Source organism: Halyomorpha halys, unplaced genomic scaffold (assembly GCF_000696795.3).
Source record: "Halyomorpha halys isolate HHAL.00 unplaced genomic scaffold, Hhal_1.1 Scaffold39.1, whole genome shotgun sequence".
NCBI lineage: Eukaryota > Metazoa > Arthropoda > Insecta > Hemiptera > Pentatomidae > Halyomorpha > Halyomorpha halys.
The window spans coordinates 1,141,849-1,163,157 of record NW_027109179.1 but is presented as its reverse complement, the minus strand read 5'-3'; the positions used below and the strand labels follow the sequence as shown (position 1 = coordinate 1,163,157).

The following is a 21,309-nucleotide window of genomic DNA, read 5'->3' as shown; positions in this document are numbered from 1 at the left end:
CCACCACCGCACTCTCCGTTACGCTACACTTTTGCCTACATGACTTCCAGTATCTATAAAATGGAAAAGTAAATTTAAAAAAATAAATACGAGAAATAAAAAGTAAAATATATTTGTATAAATATAAGTTGTAATGAACATAGGTAAGTAAAGGAATTAAATGGCAGAAAAATGAGAAAACAACTAAGACAAAGAATTTTAAATAATACAAATTATTTAGAACACATTTATACTTATTTGGTAAAGCCTAATCATATGAGTCACGGATCAATAATATTACAATAAATAATAGCTTTCGGATTAGATAATTTGTTCCTTTCTGTAGAAAAAGTTTAATAATACAATGAATTAAATAAGAATCCAACCACATTCAAATGAAGAATCTTAATAATCTCATTTATGACCGCAATCTGAAAAGAATATTAGAAACATGTAAATGCAATAACGATTCACTCATAATGAGTAGAACGTTTGGAAATTATATGAATTTAAAAGCGGATGAGTGGTAAGTAGCGATTTGTATCGGCTTGAACAGCACTCCAAGTCAACTGGCGCGGACACGAGCTCTATTCACTGCTTATTGCTATGCTTTCGAACAATGGCGTCAGCAATCAGCAAGTCTTGGCATGACGTCAGCAAGTCTTTCCAGCCTAAATTTGATATTATATTACAGTTTATACCAGATATTCTTTCCCCGTTTCTCTCTTTCACTATGTGTCATATACTTGCACAGAATATAATTCATAATTGAACGTAATATGGGCTAATTTTGACCTGGACAAAATAGCCTCCAGAATTCTATTAATAATGTGAAGCAGTCCAACTTGAACTAAGATTATCCTTGATGAAGTGGTCGGGATGGCCAAAATTTTGGACATGTAATAGGATTTAATAAACCAGAAACCACGCGAATGTCATGGATTAGGCTTCATGATCCTCGACTGCCTTTCTTTTCTTTCTTTGGACCACTTCATACCCCTCTTTTTTCCTCTTCCAATATTAGCAAGATTTTTCAGTGTTTCCTTGTATGATTTTATGCTATCTGAAATTTTAAGGTTCTTTAATTCTTCTCTTATTTCTTCAGGGTAGTTATTTTTGATGAAGCTTATTCATGATATAAGAGTTTTTATAGTCAGGATGCCTCGACTAGAATATAACTAGGGTAGTAAGTCCTATTAGGTTTCATTTTAGTTCCCTCTACTTTCGGGAATATGGTATACAGCCCACTCCTCAAGAGTTGTGGATGGAGACGAATTGAATATCTTTTATTAAAATTGATTCATAATTAAGTTATGATGTAATTTAATCCTAGTGACAAAAAAGATAATTTATGTCATAACAAGATTTGAGAACTTAGTGTTTTATGTCAGTTGAGAAATAATAAACACTATTGTTGTTAGCACAATCTATTGAGACTGGAAATAATCTTTTAAATAAATGAAACAAAAAAAATTAATGTAAATTACAATTGTGAAGGAAACATGCGCTGTCTCGTATGTACTCCTGGGAAGGTAACTAACAAATGTCCAAAACGTCGGACTTATAAAAAAATAACAAATGTTTTGAGAGTAATTTTTTTAAATTTATTTAAACAATATTAACCAGTCTTAAGACAGTCTTAATATCATAAATAAACTAACTAATTAATTTAATTTACCGCTTTCGATATGTGTAAATGTAAAACTACTGTTCGGTTCCTCCTCCCCACTACTTAACTTGTGTAAGTCACCCACAAGTATATAAAATTACCATTTCCAATAGTTTGAAATAAAAAATTCACAGGTGCCATCTTGAAGAAGCAAAGAAAGAATAATGGAGTAAATAAACACAAAAAATGTTGAGATTCTCATTTTTCAATATTTTATTTAAGTTTAGACTTCGTATCCGAAACCTTTTAATCCCGCATGACCACCCTTGAAAAATGGTGCCAAAACTGGAGGATTAAAATTAATTCCAATATATCTCACCAAATAACACTAACCCTTCGTCGTAAAGCCATGACCTCTTGCCCTACATAGTTCAAGATCCGGGAAGAAAAAAAGGCAATTATCTCACTCCAATTTTTGATTACTTTAATGAAAACTATGTATAATTACTAATCAAACTTGATGAGTCTGCCAAGTATAGGTTGGGGAAATACAAAATGGCGCCTATTTCAAAACCTTAAAAAAACATTAATTTTTCATTCAGACTCTATATCTTAAAAACTACCAAAAACACTAGAAAATCTAAGAGAACATTATTTAAAGAAGAGCAAATTTGCTGAGATATAGCTTTTTAAAAAGAAAAATGTTGTCAAAAAATCTTCTGAAAGATTAGTAGTTAGCTTATTTATTTTGAGAAATCTATATTTCAGGAACTATAAGACGTACAGATGTCTATTAGCACTCAAATTAAAGGTAGTTTAATGGACTATAAACAAGTTTATGATCTTTACCTTCGTAGGAATAGTAGTTTTCATGATATTTGCTAAAATATATTGATTTATAGTAGTTCGGACAATAAGTTTGATTTATGAAATACTTCTTTTAAGAAACCATTGGACGTACAGATGTCTGCTAGCGCTCAAATCAAAGCTAGGTAAATCTACTGCAAAATAGTTCATTATGTTTATCTTTGTAGGAGTAGTAGTTTTTATCGTATTTGACAAAATAAACTCACAAAATGTTAATTTATAGTAGTTCGTATAAAATGTTGGATTTTTGAAAAAATATATCTCTAGATCCATAAGACGCACATGTGTCTGCCAACACTCAAAATAAAGCAAATTTAACTTACTATAAAGTAGTTTATGACACTTATCTTCATAGGGGTAGTAGTATTTATGATATTCACATATGAATAAAAATTTGGCAAATGAAAATTTGTTCGAACAACTATAAATCAATTTATTTTAACACATTTCATGTAAACTATTACTCCTACGAAGATAAACATCATATAATACTTTATAGTTCATTAAACTAGCTTTAATTTGAGTGCTAATAGACATCTGTACGTCAAGTGGTTTTTGAGATATAGATTTTTCACTAACTATTGATCTTTCAGTTCGTCCCATACAACATTTTTATGAAATGTAGCTTTTTAAAAAGCTATATCTCGAAAACTATTTAACGTAAATAACTCTATTAGGGCTCATATTTAACAAATTTGCTCTTCTTTAATTGACATTCTCTTAGGTTTTCTTGTGTTGTTCCTACTTTTTGAAATATAGAGCTCCGAATGAAAATTGTTTTTTTTTATCGGTTTGAAACGGCTGCCATTTTTTATTCCCCCTACTTATACTTGGCAGAATCATGAATTTTGACTAGTAATTATACATAATTTTCATTAAAGTAATCAAAAATTTTTATCCTCTTGGGCTCTTGTACTATCAGTATCCTTTAATAATACCCCACTTATTCCTGTCGAGCAGATCCGTTACTTAGGGCTACATCTGGACAAACGACTGACATGGAATCCTCATACAAGACTGAAAAGACAGGACTGCTCATCGATTCTGACTATTACACTATTTACTAGAGAGATGGTCTAAATTTCTAATATATTATAAAAGACTGATCTACATGACAATTACAAGGGCTATCTTTTAGACACACTACGTCTTTAGTATACAGGAGTAATAAATAGACTTAGAAATTATAATTTCATTTTTTAATATAATTCGTACAAGAAAGTTACTCTCAATTGTTCAATAACAGTTTAAGGTTGGGAAATATAAATTTGTTTTAGAATCCATTAGTAAAGGACAATGGAAAAACTAGATTAACCCTCTCAACACCAGCTGGGGTCCACCATTAATTTGGTTTATCCTTTATTATTGTAATACATCATCCAGAGGCACACTTTTTCACGCTTTTTTTGAATAGATGTTATATTATCGTAGATATACATATTACAGCACTAATCCCTTTGCCGGCCCTCAGAGGCGATGGATGTTAACAAATGAGGTTTCAAATGAAAGAATATTTCATGAAGAAGGGACTAATTTCAATTTTGAAACTAACTAATGAAATAACTTTTATTTGAAAGAATTGACTTGAAAAAACTAAATAACCCTTTCCCGTAAAAACTGACGATTCTTATGAAACGACCAAATAGATAAATATGAATTAACTATGTACTAACTTTATAACATATGTTCCGATACCTTCATGTTCTATACTTTCGTTCCGGTTACCTACAACTGAAAAAAATATATAGTTTTGCAGGTCTAATATTTCCCCAGCAGCAGCCGAGGAGGAAACATTGAAAACAACTTCCCTGTTGTTGGTTTGTGCTGGTGGTTAGTGCGTTGCAGTCGATCAGCTCCCAGCGTCTGTGACATCTCTAGCGAAAGCTCTCGTCTGGACTCTAAAGGTACATTTAATTTATTTAAAGTGTTAAAATGTGACCGGTGCAATTTAAAACTATTAACATCTAAAAAAACATTAATTGTACTAGTTATTGTGTAGTGAGAATCAATTAACAATTAACTTTAATTATCTATTAACTTTCTATAAATTATAAACTAAAAGTGTTAGTGATAATTTAGATATGGAAGGCTCTTCGCCTAGTAGCCCTTCCGATCAAAGTGACTCATCCGGAGATGAACACATGACAGTCGATAATGAACCAATTACAGCCCCTCTTGAGGACCCACGGCTACTGAAGCGAAATCGACCAGAAAGTGTTGGTGACAACAGTGACGGTACATGGACTACAGTCTAGCCTTTAGACACAGGGAACTATCTGTCTCCCACACTCCTATCTCTGAGAGATACAAGGGTGCCAATCCTTCCCAGGATCTGGATGAACGATCTGACACTGTTCCTCGAGCTGCCACTTCAGCACCTAAGAGGCCACCACCAATAATAATATCCCCTGCCGTCTCACAGACGTCAGTCAAGGAGATGCTTCTTAGTATAAATGTGAAACAATTTTGGACAAACTCCTCACAGGACCAAACACGAATCAATTTACAAACGGTGACTGACCATAAGGCCACAGCTGCTAAATCTGCACAAAGAGGTGCAATACCACGCATTTGCGCCCCGTGGAACGAAGCGCTCGAGAAAATTTGTCCTCTATGGGTTTGAGGTGGACCATCCCATTGAGGATATAATTGAAGAATTTTTACGTCACCTGCCGGGATTCAAAATGGCCCGCCGGCTCACAAAGAGGCATGAAGATGGTCTGAGATATAATACGGATCTGATTCAGGTAATTACTGACCACACGGTCAATCTCATCACCTTTCAATCGATCCCGGTTATCGACTACAGGGTTACCATCTTTAAAGAAGGTGGGTGTCCTGCACAATGCAGAATGTGCCAGCGATATAGTCACACCATGGCTTATTGCGGCAGATAGTGTGTGTGCCCACAGTGTCCTCACATTCTCAACGAATGTAATGGTAAGGTTGGTAAGGATAAGCACAGCACCTAGACGAGGGAAGCGACCAGGATACGTCACCGCGGCGGCGAAGACGTCACCAGATAAATTTATGAGACCCCAATATTCTGTTTCATATTACTATAGATAAAGATTACTGAACTAACACATTAACCATAACTGCCCCTCCAGGGAATTAATCTTATAAATTAAAAGAAATATATGCATGTTGCTAATTAGCGGAAAGTATCACAATTTTCGGGCCCCCCTTTTTTCCACACATTAATTATAATCATAAAATTACATTCGGGACACCTGCAGTATAGCACGAGCAGGTCCCGATGTAAACAGGGACCGTTGCTCTTTGTAATCTTCACGGCGTCGATTGTGTCCCTGGAACATGAGGAGCAGTGGTTGCAGCCTACGCTGATGACAGGGGTCTACGCCTCTAGCGCCAGGCCTAAACGGGCTCTCGGCCTTGCCCAGGAAGCTTCTGCCACCATAGTAGACGCTCTGAAGAAAGGTGGCATAAGGGTGAACTCTGAAAATATGTCTTATCAAGATTTTATATAAATTTCTACGTTCACATAATTACTGATTATATTACACTGCATAATAAATCAAAACATCAATATATTTTTATTCAGTTAACTAATATTCTTTTGTATAATTTATTTTATATTTTTATCTTTAGAACTACCAAAACCACTAAAGAGCCTCAGAAAACATCATTTAAAGCAGATTATATTTCCTAAAATATGAGCCATAATAGGGCTATTTACGTTCAATAGTTCTAGTTATATGGCTTTTTTAACAGCAACATTTCATAAAGAATGTACTGACAAATCAGTAGTTAGCTAATTTATTTGGAGAATCCTATATCTACAAAAAACATAAGGCGTACAGATGTCTTGAAGTACTCAAATTAAAGCTAGTTAAATTAAACAAGTTAAATCAAACATTTCATAAAGTAGTTTATAACAATTATTTTCACAAGAGTAGTAATTTTAATGACATCTAAAATTTAAATCTAATTCCTAATTATAATATTTTATTCTTAAATTATTGTATTAATCCATCCACTAGTTTCACCGTAATTGGACTGTTGAACATTTATTTATTTGAGAAGGTTTATTTTAATACCACCCCTGTTGGTTTGACCACTGGCTATTGTTATATATTAATATTGTTAATTATGTCATCATAATTAACAAACCATTATAAATAAATAAATGTCTTATTACAGAGAGAATATTCATGTCTGTATTATTTACATTAATATAATTAAATGAGCCACTAAGACATTTTTATTTGATTACATTTCCAAAAGCACTTAGCCTGTTTACCAAGTAGATACACTCATAAAATATTAGTTCGATTGAATATATTAGAGAGTGGTATTGGGCAATGAAAGCCTCAACGCTACATAAATGTACTAAGTATTTATTTACAAATTAATATAGCGATTAATAATATAATATTATAACCATGATTCAGAAAGATGGTTTTGCAGTAACATATCTTTACATTATATATGATTATTTATCTGGGTGAATGGATAGCTGCAGGTGGTGATGCTTGTCCTTCTTCAACATTCTAGCTTCAAGTCTTTAAATCTGCCTCCAACGTAATTCTGTCCGAATACCACCACTTGGGTATCAAGTGGTGTTAACTATTAGTACAAGAGTCAGGAAAAAAAGGAAGTTACTTCACCCTAATTTTGGATTATTTTAATGAAAACTATGTATAATTACTAGTCTAGATTTTAAATACATTTTTTTTGTTATTTGTCTATTTTCCCAGAAAGTTCTACATTGATGTATGAATAATTTAAATATTTCAGTAATCTAAAGTTTGATTAAAGATTCCACTTCTGGTATGATTTCTAAAGACAAAGATTGTCTGAAACCTAGTTAAAAAAAAAGCTTTTTTTTAAAAATGTTTCTTTAGCTTTTTCTGGCTTTATCTAACCATAGCTGCAATGAATAAATGATTAATAGAATGAATAAATGAATGTACAATGAATCAAACTCAACCTCTAGCAAAGTAACTTATGTAATTGCAGAAAATCTAGTCAAAGACATAACTTTCAAGAAATGTCAGAACCTTTATGAAGGAGTTCTTTTCAATTTTTATTTTTTATTTAAACTTTAAAAGAATGTTGTTTTAATACATCATATAATCATTTCGATAAAGTGTATCTTATTCATTATTTTATAACAATTATCGTAGGTAGAACTTGATTCTTTTATTTACGACTCATTTACTGAATTTTTATTAAATACTTAGCATTTTGCTAACTTCGTGTGTCGTATTTGATAAAGAGGTTATGCATTTGGTGCAAACTATGAACTTGTAACAATTTATTATAACGTCAATTTTACGGATAATTTTATTGCACGATAAATTTATAAATGTGGTTGCTATTTAGGTTGTATGGTTTTATAATTGTTTTCACTTGTAAATATTAATATGAAATATATAATTAGTTTTGTTAGATGCGAGAACAATTTTTTTTTTTTTTTAATGAATATTTATTTTAGCTACTATGTGCACGGGTTGGCCTAAAAAGTTAATTTGAGATGAGCGAAGAGTACCAAGGGAAATGTCACTAACGGACTGTTAAAGTTAATATAGAATAATGATTGCTATACTATTTGAATATATCAAAAAACTCTACAGAGTTCGTGGTATGAATTAAATTTTTAAATAAAAAAATAATTAATCAATGCTTAATGTAACTTCAATAATAATAATAATTATTATAGGAATTCAATAGATAAGATGTACGTCTAAAAATCACAATGAATAATTATTTAGACGTAAGACAAAAGTTTCTCTATAGTGTAATTTATATGTGTGTATATATTATAAAATGCATGTTTATATTAAATTTTGAATAAATGATGCTGCCTTTTAAATTAATCTATTCTCAAAGAATTTTTCTATTTAGTTAGAAGAGAAATAAATATATTTATTTCAATAAAGGCTATTTTGAACTTTGGAGTCTACAGGTCCGTGCAGGTCGCATACTGCACTCCGCCTCAGTCTAGTCACAGCTCTGTACCGACGCACTTCAGGAATATTATTCCTTATAGCAATCGTTTTAAACTTCTAGAAATCACTTGAGATGTTAACTACTTATGATCTTAACGGTATATATTAATTTTCTAAATAAATAATAATGTCTTTGTCCAATCCCTACTCTCTATTTATTCCATTAGCAATAATTACAATAGCTATCATTACTTTTTTTTAAGTGTTTAAAATAATATTAAATAAATTATACTGTCATTTAAACTTGTTAATTCTAAATATACGAATTTATAAGATGTACATACATGTTTAACAAATATCCTAGTCAGGCAAGTAAATACATTTATTTATTATAATATACCTACTTTGAACTTTGGACTCGACAAGTCCGTGCATGTCGAACATTGTTGGGCAGTTAGTTCGTTCCCAGCTCTGTACTGGTGCAGTTTGCAATAATTATTCGTTACAATAATCATTTAATACTTCTAGTAATCATTTGCGATGTTTAAAATGTTAACTACTAACAATAGTTAAGGTATATATTATTTTTTTAAATAAATACTTTCTTTATCTTTTCTGAGCACTATATCAATGTCCATCGCAATAATTATTACTTTTATTCATTAAATCTAGAAATGAATAAAGATTTTTTTAATTTCATAAATGTTACACAAGAGTTTTTCTAAAATATTTAATATACTCTCTGAATAGCAAACTAAATTATACTGCCTTTCAAATTAGTTAATTCAAAACATACACATTTTTGGTGCTAAAGATGATTTGTCCTGTTCTATACAAGATTAAATAAATTTATTTATTTTAATAGGCCAACTTTGAACCCTACCGTGCAGGTCGGTTTAACTAATTTTTGTCTGTTCCATTTAAATATCTAAATAAATTCAATATATTTAAACTATTTTTTTAAAAAGTTAGTCTTATAGACTAATATAGATTAATTTTTTTCATTAGTAATTGTCTGATTTTATTTTTTATTAATAATTTGCTTTGGTTTTAATATTTTTTTTTAGAAGGCATGGATTAATTAATTAACCAGCCTGGATTCAGAGGTGATAAAAGCGACACTAGTTTGAATTTGAGTTAGTTAGAGAATTCTCAATCAGATCCAGGCAGATGAAGACACACTCTGGGCTAGAGGAAACTCTTTTATACGAGTAAGGTATGTTGTTTTGGATGGAGTATGTATGCAACATACATATAAACTATTCTTGTATATGATTGCAGTGCAGGAGAAAAAAAAATGGTAAAGTCAGGTTTTTCAATATACCAAAATTATTTTAATCGATTTATATTTAAGTTACATGGACATTTAATTTCTTTACAAACAATTTTGCGAACAAACATCTGAACGAGATTTGCTGACCACTTACGAGGAACATGAGGATATTTACTATTCATATAGATTATTTTTGGAACTTATTCATTTACAGTTTTTTAATTTGCTTCCTTCGTTCATAATTTTCTTTTCAGAAACTTAATGTCATAAAGAAACAACAAAATCAATATCAAGAAATTTATTTATAAAAAGAGGCCTAATTTGTATTTTAATTTTGCGAACATCGCCACCCTTGAAGAATGGTGCCAAAACTAGAGGATTAAAACTAATTCCAATAAATCCCACCAAATCACATTTACCCTTCTTCGTAAACCCATGACTTCTTGCCCTACAGTATCCTTTAATAATATCCCTCTTATTCCTGTCGAACAGATCCGTTACTTAGGACTACATCAGGACAAACGAGTGACATGGAATCCTCATACAAGACTAAAAAAACAAGAAACTGCTCGTCGATTCCGACTATTACAACATTTACTAGACAAACGGTCTCAATTGCCAATCCATTACAAAAGACTGATCTACATGACTATTGTAAGTCCTATCTGGACTTACGGAGTTGAGCTTTGGGGCTCCACTAAACCATCAAATTCTTCCCGAATCCAATCCTTACAGTCCAAAATCCTTCGTAAAATCTTTAATGCTCCTTACTTTGTCACAAATCAAGTCATCCATCAGAACCTTAATGTTCCATATGTTGCCGTTTTGGCCAGAACCAGATACCATTCCTTCCATGAAACTTCTTGTTTCTAACCTGGCTTCTCCTTCATTACCTAATAATTCTCTTAGGCGTCATAAAAGAAGATGGCCTCGAGATCTCCTTTAGAAATATTTTTGGAGTTCTATCAATGGGTAGATTCTCCACATGTTTGTATCATGTCATAATATCACTTACAGCAAACTTATAATATATAAGTTACAGCCTTAGTCAGCTGTTACTTCGATGTCAGCTGACTGAGGAGATCAGCTGATCGCATGTATAGAAAGAGATGTACCGAACCCAATAAAATATAGTATGTTACAGCAGTTCACACGTGTTAGATCTTATTCCTTCTTCTCTTTTTAGACATTTGGCTTTCGGCGATACTTAACTGGTGCCGAAACCTGGAAACTTTAGATACCGGATTAATTTTCCGTCTAAAAGAAAAAAAAATTTCATTGTTCTCTTTGAATTATGACCAGTAACGGATTAGTGAGAAAAGGAGTTCTGAATCTAGAGAATATGAACCAAAACAACCAAACTCAAGCTGCAGTCAACCAAGCTTTAGCAGCTGGCAACCCACCTCCGCAGGTGATTCAACCATTAGTCTCTTTAGCGCAATTTCAGGCCACAACGCTGGAATAGATCAAGGTTCCCACGGCAACTGCCCAGGATCTGAGAAAGGCGGTATCGGACTTAGAAAAATTCACCGGAGGGACCGGAGATGTTGAGGAGAATGTTATTGGAGTTCTATCAATGGATAGATTCTTCACATGTTTGTATCATGTCACTATGTCACCTACAGCAACTTTACTTGTATATATTTGTACACAGTTGTAAATAACAATAATTAAATTATTAAAAAAAAATTCAAATACATTAATGGAAAATGAATAATAATAATTTCTGCTTATATTTTATTTTGAAAAATTAATTTGCGGCAGTAGTTTGCAGAGTATAGATTCTTATATAGCTGCCAAGAAATGTAATTAAGCAATTTTTAATAAAGTCAATATTTTAAAAAAGAAGTAAAGTATTACGAATATATAATAATGAATTAAAATAAATATTTAATTATCTGTTATATTGGTTTCCGTTTATAAATATCACTGTAAGTTTATTCAATAATATTTTTTATCTTCATATCCCTTCCCTTTTTCAAATATTAATATTTCTCTTATTAGGTTTGAACGATAAATGAGTCAATATGGATTATAATAAATTTCAAAAGAACAAAATAATAAATTTCTGAATTTACATTTTTCCCAATTCAATCATCTTATTGTCGGTCGTATCCGTTTACCTCTGTTATAGGGAGAGAGAGGGATCTGCAACCTAAGCCATCACTAGGAGACAGAGCCAATAGTTAACTAAAACTCTAAAGAAAGTGCGAGAACAAGCAACCCATTTATTAAAATAACATTATTAATTCTACAGTTTCTATATAATTATCTGCAAATACGATGTGCTTATAATAAAGTAACTAGGCAGAAATAAACAGATTTCTACTACAAAGGTTATAGTAACACAAACACCTTTCGACGTCATTTCATTTATGAATGATTCAACTTGCAAGAATGAGGAACCAAAGGATAAGTAGTTCTCTCCATTTACCCCGAGGTGGCCACTGTAGTAGATTAGTTCATTCACTTTTACATATTTCGGAGCATTAGGATTTCTCATATATCTTTTTTTAAACCTTATTCTTCCTTCTTACTTGATGCACATCCTTGGCCCTCTCTGGTTTCAAGGTCCAGTAAGAACATCTCCTCTCCTCTTATGATACGACTTACGAATTTACTTACATTTCCACAAATGAATTCTGGACGAAGAGTGGAATTTCGTCCCTTCACTCTTTGTTACTGATCCTGTTGTGCCTAAATTTCATCCCTTAACTTGCTACCGACTCTGCTCACTTTATCCCATTCCATGATCATTAATTCTCTGTGAACTTGCTTGTTAGATGCCTTTTTCAAAGTCTATCGCAATACACTTCCTACAGACTAAATAGCACTCTCTAAAACGCCTCCGACTGATCTACTTTTGTGGTTGAAATATTTGGATTGTACTTAAATAATATATTTAACTTTAGTACAACGGCAACATTATTCACAGCAAAGCAGTTGAAATATCGGTGCAACCACCAGCTTATCCATAAGTCGAATTTTATAATAAAGCTTTAACGACCAAAATGAATAGACAATTTGAATATAATAACTAATTTTGAAATACATAGCCCAATTCTACGATAAATGGGACGATTATCTGATGTCACCCTAAGGGTTGTGAGTAAAAACCCCAGAGAGTGAAAATTTTATTGAATCTAGCATCTGTAGAACTCTCTCACCAACTCCTCTTCCTCGACTGGCTATATTTAGAGTTAAATTAGTGTATGAAAGTGCTCGCTCGATAGCGTAGTTTGAAATTAGTTCTTAATTACAAGTCAATTAATTGTTAATGGACAATTTGAAGCCCATAATAAGAGTTCATTGTAGATTCTGACACGTGTATGTTATTAAATGAACCTCGACATGTTTTATTTATTTTTTTATCTTTACAATCTCATTTGCACCTGTGAAATAAACAAAATGAGCAAATTAGACACAATATTTTGGCAGGATGCACCCAGTGGTGCATTCTCCTCACTTTCAACTGAACGGTTTTCGCCGAGTTCATAGGGAATGTCATTTGTTGTCTGAACGATAGCCAACCCTCGAAAATCTTCCTCCCCCCCTACGCACAAATCATCAGGACGAAGAAGTGGAGAAAAGACCTCAGGACGTGACCGCGGTGCCGAAACTCCTGAAGACCTCGCAAAGATCCTAAAGGGGACTAATCGCACTCTTTATTAAGTATTGTTTTCATTTCTCACTAATTAACCGTACTAGTGTAGATTGCTCCTCCAGGGGTCTAGAATTGGTTTAAGAAAATAAATAGGTATGTTAACACGTAGGCATAATGTATCTTAATTTTAACCCGTTTTCCTCACTAATGTCAAAGAATATTAATTCAGCTTACAATTAAGGGCTCGTGCAGAAAGACACGGAGCAGACCCCTGACATTGTTATAGTTGTTTGTTAAATTTTTAAACGAAAAAAACTCCACAATAAAACAAAGATTTCCATATGAGTCAACATTTTTTTTTTCAGTTGATCCAATATTTCTTTAATGCTTTACTGAATTACTTGGATTTATCCTATCACCGGTGACATCAATGTCATCAGTTAAAGCTCATAATGTAGCATTCTTGTACTTGATACCAACAACTTCGGCAGTATAAATGGAAAACAATACTGGAGATAAAACAGTGCCTTGTGAAACTCCACACGTGATATGAATGGGATGTAAAGTTCTTTGGAAACATTGATTGCCTACGATCGATCACTTAAAAATGATTTAATGATTGAATATATTGTTCAAGGCAGTGTAGATCATTCATATTTAGTGCCTTTCCTTTTCCCACGTGGCATTATAAGGGGTTGGGCTGTGTCAGCTGAAGGCATGTTACAACATTGGCTCAGGAGCCGCTGGCCGTGGGAGGGGGGTACAAAGAGCCGAAAGGGGCCGTACCACTGGGGGTTTCGTACAATAATGTTACAATTATGAAAGTATTTATGAAGTGAATTAATTTCCACGGTTAAGAAATTGCACTTCCCCCCCCCCCCAAAACCCCTATTTTAAATTATTGTTAGGTAGTTGTATGCTGTGTGTTAAGATTTTGTATTTTCTCTGGAACTAGGTTTAATTTTGAAACATGAAAGTGGTGTTCGATGTCTTGAGGTATATTATAATATATACGGCGTGTATATAATCTACTATGGACCTTTTTCTTCTACCTATATTTGTGTCCTTCATAGTGAAGCAAAGCACCACTGTGTAAAGACATATAATACCATTGATCAAGTGTACATCGATACTCGCTTTTCTAATAAGGGTCAGGTTTCTCTCTGGTTTGCTCGTAAACTGGCCGGCCTTTCCTTTCCAGTGATCGTGTTCCTTTACGAGAACGTATTCTACGAAGAATACTAACGTAAAGTAGATTTTAATTAAACTAAATTAAAGTAGGATATTTAAATTAGGTTCATTAAAATATCTGTTCATAAACTGATCATATACCAATTAGCAAGTTTCAAATACCTCATATTGCGACAAGTAGGTCTTATTAATCATAGACACATGAAGGAATTTTAACATAGTATTCGTGATATTATTTTTTTTTTCAAAACATTATACCATTATGATTACTTATAAATTTTTATTTGACGGAAAATGAAATTTTAGTAATGCAAATATATTATGGTTATTCACAGAGTCTAATATTTTCCTATTTCCTAAAATATTATATTTTAAATAAGATACTAAGTACACTGTTACTAACGCTGTGTTGCGGGCTAGCCCCGGTTATATGGTGGGAGGGGTTTCAAGATACAGAATTTAATGTATATTTATGTATCTGTATTGAAATGTAATAACCCTTGAGATATTATTAAAATACTTACCATATCTGCCGATACCAGTCTCGGGTAGGATACCTGTCAACAGGATACTTTTCGCAGCTGGTTGATGGATACATGTTGAAGGGATCTTTCCCAGCAAATCAGCTGGCTTTACTGGTAGGCAGGTCCTCTGTAGTTTTCACGCAGCACATGCACCAAACACTTGTAGCCCCTTGTAATGTATTCTTCTTGGGCGTGGCTTATGAAAGCCAATGAGGAAAAAAGATTCAAATAAGGCAACGCCTCTAAGAATAAGTATGGGGTTGAAGTAAAGCGAACAGGGGGGTTAGAGGGCTCTTCAGAAATTGAATTCCATGGCAAAGACGACACCCATGGCTAAGACACACTACGCAATGCATCATCTAAATCAGCTGCTATTTAGATATAATAGGTAATAATTTATAATGTAATCGATATGTTATGGCAACCAATATTTATCCGAATCATCAAATATAAATAAATACTTTGTTCCTTAATATAGTTTATATAATACTATATTAACCAATACCACTTATTATTATATTATATATTTTCTATAGTAACAATATTTTATAAATATAGAGATATAAAATGGTAAACACAAAAGCCTTTGGAAAGGAATTCGGTAATAATAATAGTTTTGTGACACAAATAATCATAATAAATAAATATAGATAATATCTTTCAGTAATTATCCTGGCATTGATCGTCGACAGTATACATAGCAGTATTAATTTGTTGATCGGGTGAATTGAATAATTGAGCAGAAATGAGAGGGAAAAATGGGAGTGAGTGAAACATTTGTATTGGTTGTACAGACCGAAATGGATTGTAAAAGGAAACTGCAGGGGTGAAAAAAAATTGTTTATTATATCCTATTATTGTATATCTTTTTTTAATGATTATACCATGTATGTGTAATGTAAATATGTCCGATTACGGATTGATAAGTATGCTGTGTGAGATGGCAACCTAATGTATTTAGGGAGCATAGATGAATAAATAAAGTATTTCTCTCTTGGTTTATATTGGTTCCTTAAGGAAACCGACCTACAGTTCTTAGAAATTTATTCTGAGGCAGTTACTCCTCATGAACATTCACACGATTTAACATCTCATAATTTCGGGCAGAATGTCATCAATATGATTCCGGAATAAAACAAAATTTATAAATATAAAATAAAATACTGCATAACGACTCCGATGGGTCAGAGACGAGATGGGTCCGGAAGAGAATATTATCTGCTCCGAAAGGTCAATGATGATATTTCCAAGTCCAGTTGTTCAAACTTTGGAGGGCCAACGTCTATACAGGCTTCTAATAACAATTTACACATACAGGGTCTGGTTGCTATATCTGACCAACTTCACAAAGGTGATATTAAGCCGTAGAAATTTATCTTATTGCTGGGCAAAATAATACCTACTGGGCCTTATTCCTGCATATAAATATTACAATATTAGTATAAATAAAGGTTCTTCTTTGAAAAAAAAACTTCTAACAACAATACGCCTAATAACAAATATTTACAAATAATTATTAAATATGGCGTTGACAAGTATGCTTAGTTGATAATATACGGAATCGAACAAAGAGCTTCAATAATGCTAATTGCCAATATTATCAAATCTATAGCTACCGGGTGATTATTAATTAACATCCACATTAATTAATGATTGAAATTCGCAGGAATGGATTAATTGATCCATTGGATATATGGAAGTATCCAGTTCTTGATATGACAGATTTACCATATGCCAACCAGAATGGAGATGGTTTTAATCCTAAGCAAATAGCCAGATTTATTGAAACTAATAAATTCACCGAATTATAGCTTAAATATTATAGCGTAGTTTTTCGAAAATGCGGATCTTCTTTGTTTATATCTAATCTTGGCTCTACAGACTTTTATCGTAAGAGAGGCATTACTCAAGGTTTGAGAGTTTTTTTTTACACTTTCTAGTTTTTACTTTTTTTAAAGAACAATTTGCAATTAATCAGATTAACTCAAAAGTTTAATATTTTTTTCTACTCATGAAAAGTGAAAGACATGTATCTAAAAATAAAAAAAAAATAATCTATAGGATATAGATAGGAGTGAAATTTTACTCCTGCATATTACTAATACATTTTTTACTCTAAAATAATTTAAATTATCTCTATTTTTAATTTTTTTTAAATATGTTTTTTCTCATAACTTGAAAGTCAGATATTACTTACATACTTTCTAATATTTGAAATAACAACAAGGTTAAATTACCTTCAAAATTAAATATAATTATAATTATTAATGTTATTCACTAATGTAATAAACAATTATTTCAAATGATAAACCATTTTGTAATAATGGCAAATTATTAAGAATAATTTGTATTTTTTTTTCGTTTATTGTTAAAGCATTCGTGAAAATGACTAATATTCTTTTTCTATTTTATATTACTAGCTCATTAGTAGAGAAAAAAGATTTGAAGTTTTCTAACATAAATTGGATAAAAGTTTTAAGTGTAAAATTTTTCTCCCACAATTAGTTTTATAGAACATTCGTTTCACAAAATAATGCATAATTCTCTCTGAGTCATGAACTTAGGAGGATGTTTTATTTTATTACAGTTAGAAAATTAATTCGATACAATTGTTTTTTATTAAAGATAATTTCTTATTTTTCTTAGATTAGTTATCATGTCTAATATTGATTTATTATGGTTACTAAATCATATGAAAACGTTTTGTGTTTATTTAAATACGAGTTTGAAAAGTTCTCGGAATCACCGATAAATGTCAGTGCTAGAGCAACGAGGTCCCCGCGCAATAATTAAACATCCTTTGTGAGTGAACACGTGGCGTGAGTGGTAATGACGAGTCTTTGTTGTTGTTTTATACGTAGTGATTTGTGAAAATGGAAAAAACTGAGATTCGATCAGTGATTAAGTACTTTGTTAAGAAAGGTATGAAAGCAAAGGAAATACATGCCGACTTTCAGAACACACTGGGGGACTCTGCTCCATCATATTCAACTGTTGCCAAGTGGACCAGCGAGTTTAAATTTGGTCGGGAGAGCTTATATGATGATGCGCCAAGTGGACGGCCAAAAAGTGCTACGACCCCAGAGTTTATCGGAAAAGTGCATAAAAAGGTCATGGAGGATCGTCGAATGAAAGCGCGGGAGATTGCTGAAGCTGTAGGGATGTCATCTGAACGGGTATATCACATTTTAATCAAAGAATTGGGAATGAAAAAATTATACGCAAGATGGGTGCCGCGGCTCTTGACATAGGGCCATAGCGCACCAGGTTGGAAACGTCCGAAAACCATCTGGCCCGTTTTCAGCGCAACCAACAAGATTTTTTGCGCCAGTTTGTTACTAGAGATGAAATGGTCTACTACTATACCCTAGAGACAAAATATGCTAAGTCACCACCACCAAAGAAAGCAAAGGTAGTACGTTCGGCCGGAAAGGTCATGGCCTCAGTTTTCTGGGATGCAAAAGGAATTCTGCTCATAGATTATCTTTCTACTGGGCAATACTACACAAACCTCCTAGACCAACTACAGGAAAAGATACGAAAAAGGCTTGATTTGGCAAGGAATGAAGTCATCCTTCATCGGGACAACGCCTGCCCAAGTGCTATTGCCATGACAAAACAAAAAATTTAAATATTCCTGCAAATGGATGAGACAATAAAGAAAAAAATAATTGGTGAAAGGGAGAGAGAAGAAAAGGTAAATGTGAACATGCACTGTAGTGGTTGATAAAACAAATAATAAAGTAAAGCAATATTTAATATTAAAATAAATAATATAGAAGATATTGAAAAGAAGAAAGTATAAAACATAGAAACTACAAAAAAATGATAAAACAGATAGGAAAACCTCTTTAAAAGTTTAACAATAAAAGAAAAATGTAATGAGAAAATTAATGAAAAGAAACTGGCTGTTAATAAATTTTTTACAAATAAATTTAACCCACAGAGCTCTGGTTAAAAGAGAAAAAACACTGATAAATAATAATGGTAGATATTATTACAATATTGTACAGAGTAATTAAATATTAGTACGAGTTGATTGCTATTGGTATTGTAAAGTGTTAAATAGAAACAGAATGGTGATCACTTGCTTTGGTGAAAATGTACAGGTTGATATAAATTAATATGCAGATAGGTGGAATTGATTGATTGGAATTGGAATTGATAAAGCTGTGGATGAAATTTTTAAAGGTGACTGTGGAACAAATAAAATATACTGTAAAAGAGCTCAGGGACGACTGAAACCGATGACATAGACAGCTAATAGCTAAGCCTGCATGTTTACATAAACAGAGCTAGATAAGGCCATAGTGCGAAGAGAAAGAAACTTTTGGGACACACTAATACAATATTAGTTTTTCCTTAGCTCTTTAATTATGGGCAAAATAGTAGTTTTTTTTTTATCAGAGAGTTAAATTTTTTGAGAGTATTTAACGAGTTTAATTTAAATCGCTCAAGATAGTATCCTTGGTCCCATCCTCTACACCGTCTATACAGATTATATACAGATGACATTACAACCAATCCTAACACTATCCTCACCACGTATGCCGATGACACATGTGTGCACACAGTTAATAAATAACCCATTAATTGTATCCCAAACTCTCCAATCCCATATCACAGCCCTCGAAGAATGGTGCCGAAATTGGAGGATTAAGATAAATTCCAACAAATCCCATCAAATCACCTTTACCCTTCGTTATAAACCTACCGACTGACCTACAGTTTCATTTAATGTTACTCTTACCCCTGTCGAACAGATCCACTACCTTGGACTACATTTGGACAAACGATTAACCTGGAATCCTCACACAAGAATGAAAAGACAGGAAACTGCGCGTCGATTTCGACTATATACAACATACTAGACAAACGTTCTAAAATTCCAACACATTACAAAAGACTGATCTACATGACTGTAATAAGGCCAATATGGACATATGGAGTTGAGCTTTGGGGCTTACTAAACCTTCGAATTCCTCTCGTATTCAATCCTCACAATCCAAAATCATTCGTAAAATCCTCAATGCTCCTTACTTTGTCACAAATAAAATCATTCATAAAGACCTTAATGTTCCCTATGTAACCGATCTAGCCTGAACCAGATATTACTCCTTCCATTGTAAACTCCCTAACAACTCAAACCTCCTAGTTTCTAAACTTGCATCCTCTTCCATTCCTGACATTCCTCCGAGGCGCCTGAAAAGAAGATGACCAGCTAATGTAAAATGTCATTAGAGCACTACCAGTGGGTAGTTGCTCTACACGCCTGTAACACTCCATTTTAACTAAGACCATATTTACTAAATGTAATATACAGTTGTAAATTTCAATAAAGTTATTAAAAAAAAATTTAAATCGAACCAGGTTAGGTAAGATTTACATGAATTAATATTATAAATTAAACAATAAAGTTGATTATTGCAAAATTTGAGTGTTTTATAAACGTTTTAGTTTTTACTGCACGATTTTCCACATTTGGGGAGTTGTACAGCTCGTTTTTTCACTGCACAGAAATCCGGTCTCTACTCTTAATTATACTATTCCCAACAATTTCTCGACCTTCTCATTTAATTCAACCCTATCTGTCCTTAGCGATAGAAATTAAAACATTAAGGTTAATGTAAATTTAAAAAAAAAAAATCAGTACCACAATAACCCATGGAGGGCCAGGGGTACAATTCTCTGTAAAGAAGTACTGTCACTAGACCAACGACTGTGCAAGAAGATAATTTGGTCAGAATTACGCTCAATCGCCAGATTTTTACCCAGTAACATGTATTCACTTAATGATATTGTTTAGACCACAGACAGTTACTGAGCCCACAGAGCCGTATGAATACGGCCAAGGAGAAGCACAAAAAAATTATATGCCACAGCCGGAATCTGGGTCCCTGGAGTTTGTATCACAGTGCCTTACAACAGAGCTAATCATCCATTATGAAAAAAAATACAAAAAACTCACGCACAACGAACCGTGCCGCAGAGAAATGTGACATGATTCAAATAGTACAAGTAAAGGAAAACCCAGCCCAAGGTTTCCAATATTGATCGAACATAAACAAATTCTGATCCAGATACAAATCGGCCACTGAGTTGAAAGTTGAATTAAGTTGCCGTTGTCCTGGCCATTTGTGGCTCTTCTGGTTTCCTTCAAAATGGGATTAAGCATGCTAGAGGCTCCTATACTAAGCCGTATCATATCAGTAGATTTATCTTGGGCTGGAATACGTTTAGTCTTTAGTGGAAGATTATTGATTGACCGTGTGTAAAGATGAAAGGAATATGGTCCGGGTGCGGTCAAAAAAACTCAAATAGTAGAATATACTATTTTATAAAATATT

General features: G+C 32.8%; 1 protein-coding gene and 1 long non-coding RNA gene across 3 annotated transcripts in view; one reads left to right on the top strand and one right to left on the bottom strand.

Moving 5' to 3' along the window:
- LOC136795750 (tachykinin-like peptides receptor 86C) overlaps positions 1-21,309 on the bottom strand; it is a 308,456-nt gene that overhangs the window by 205,738 nt on the left and 81,409 nt on the right. The gene's annotated exons all lie outside the window — the stretch shown is intronic.
- Positions 4,196-21,309, top strand: part of LOC106687614 (uncharacterized) — a 22,372-nt gene continuing 5,258 nt past the window's right edge. Inside the window, exons 1-3 of one of the 2 annotated variants that reach the window (XR_002945065.2) lie at positions 4,196-4,359; positions 7,917-8,063; positions 9,438-9,586. This is a non-coding gene — a long non-coding RNA (uncharacterized lncRNA). The remainder of the gene's footprint in view (positions 4,360-7,916; positions 8,064-9,437; positions 9,587-21,309) is intronic. The other variant, XR_010843418.1, reaches the window with a different exon arrangement.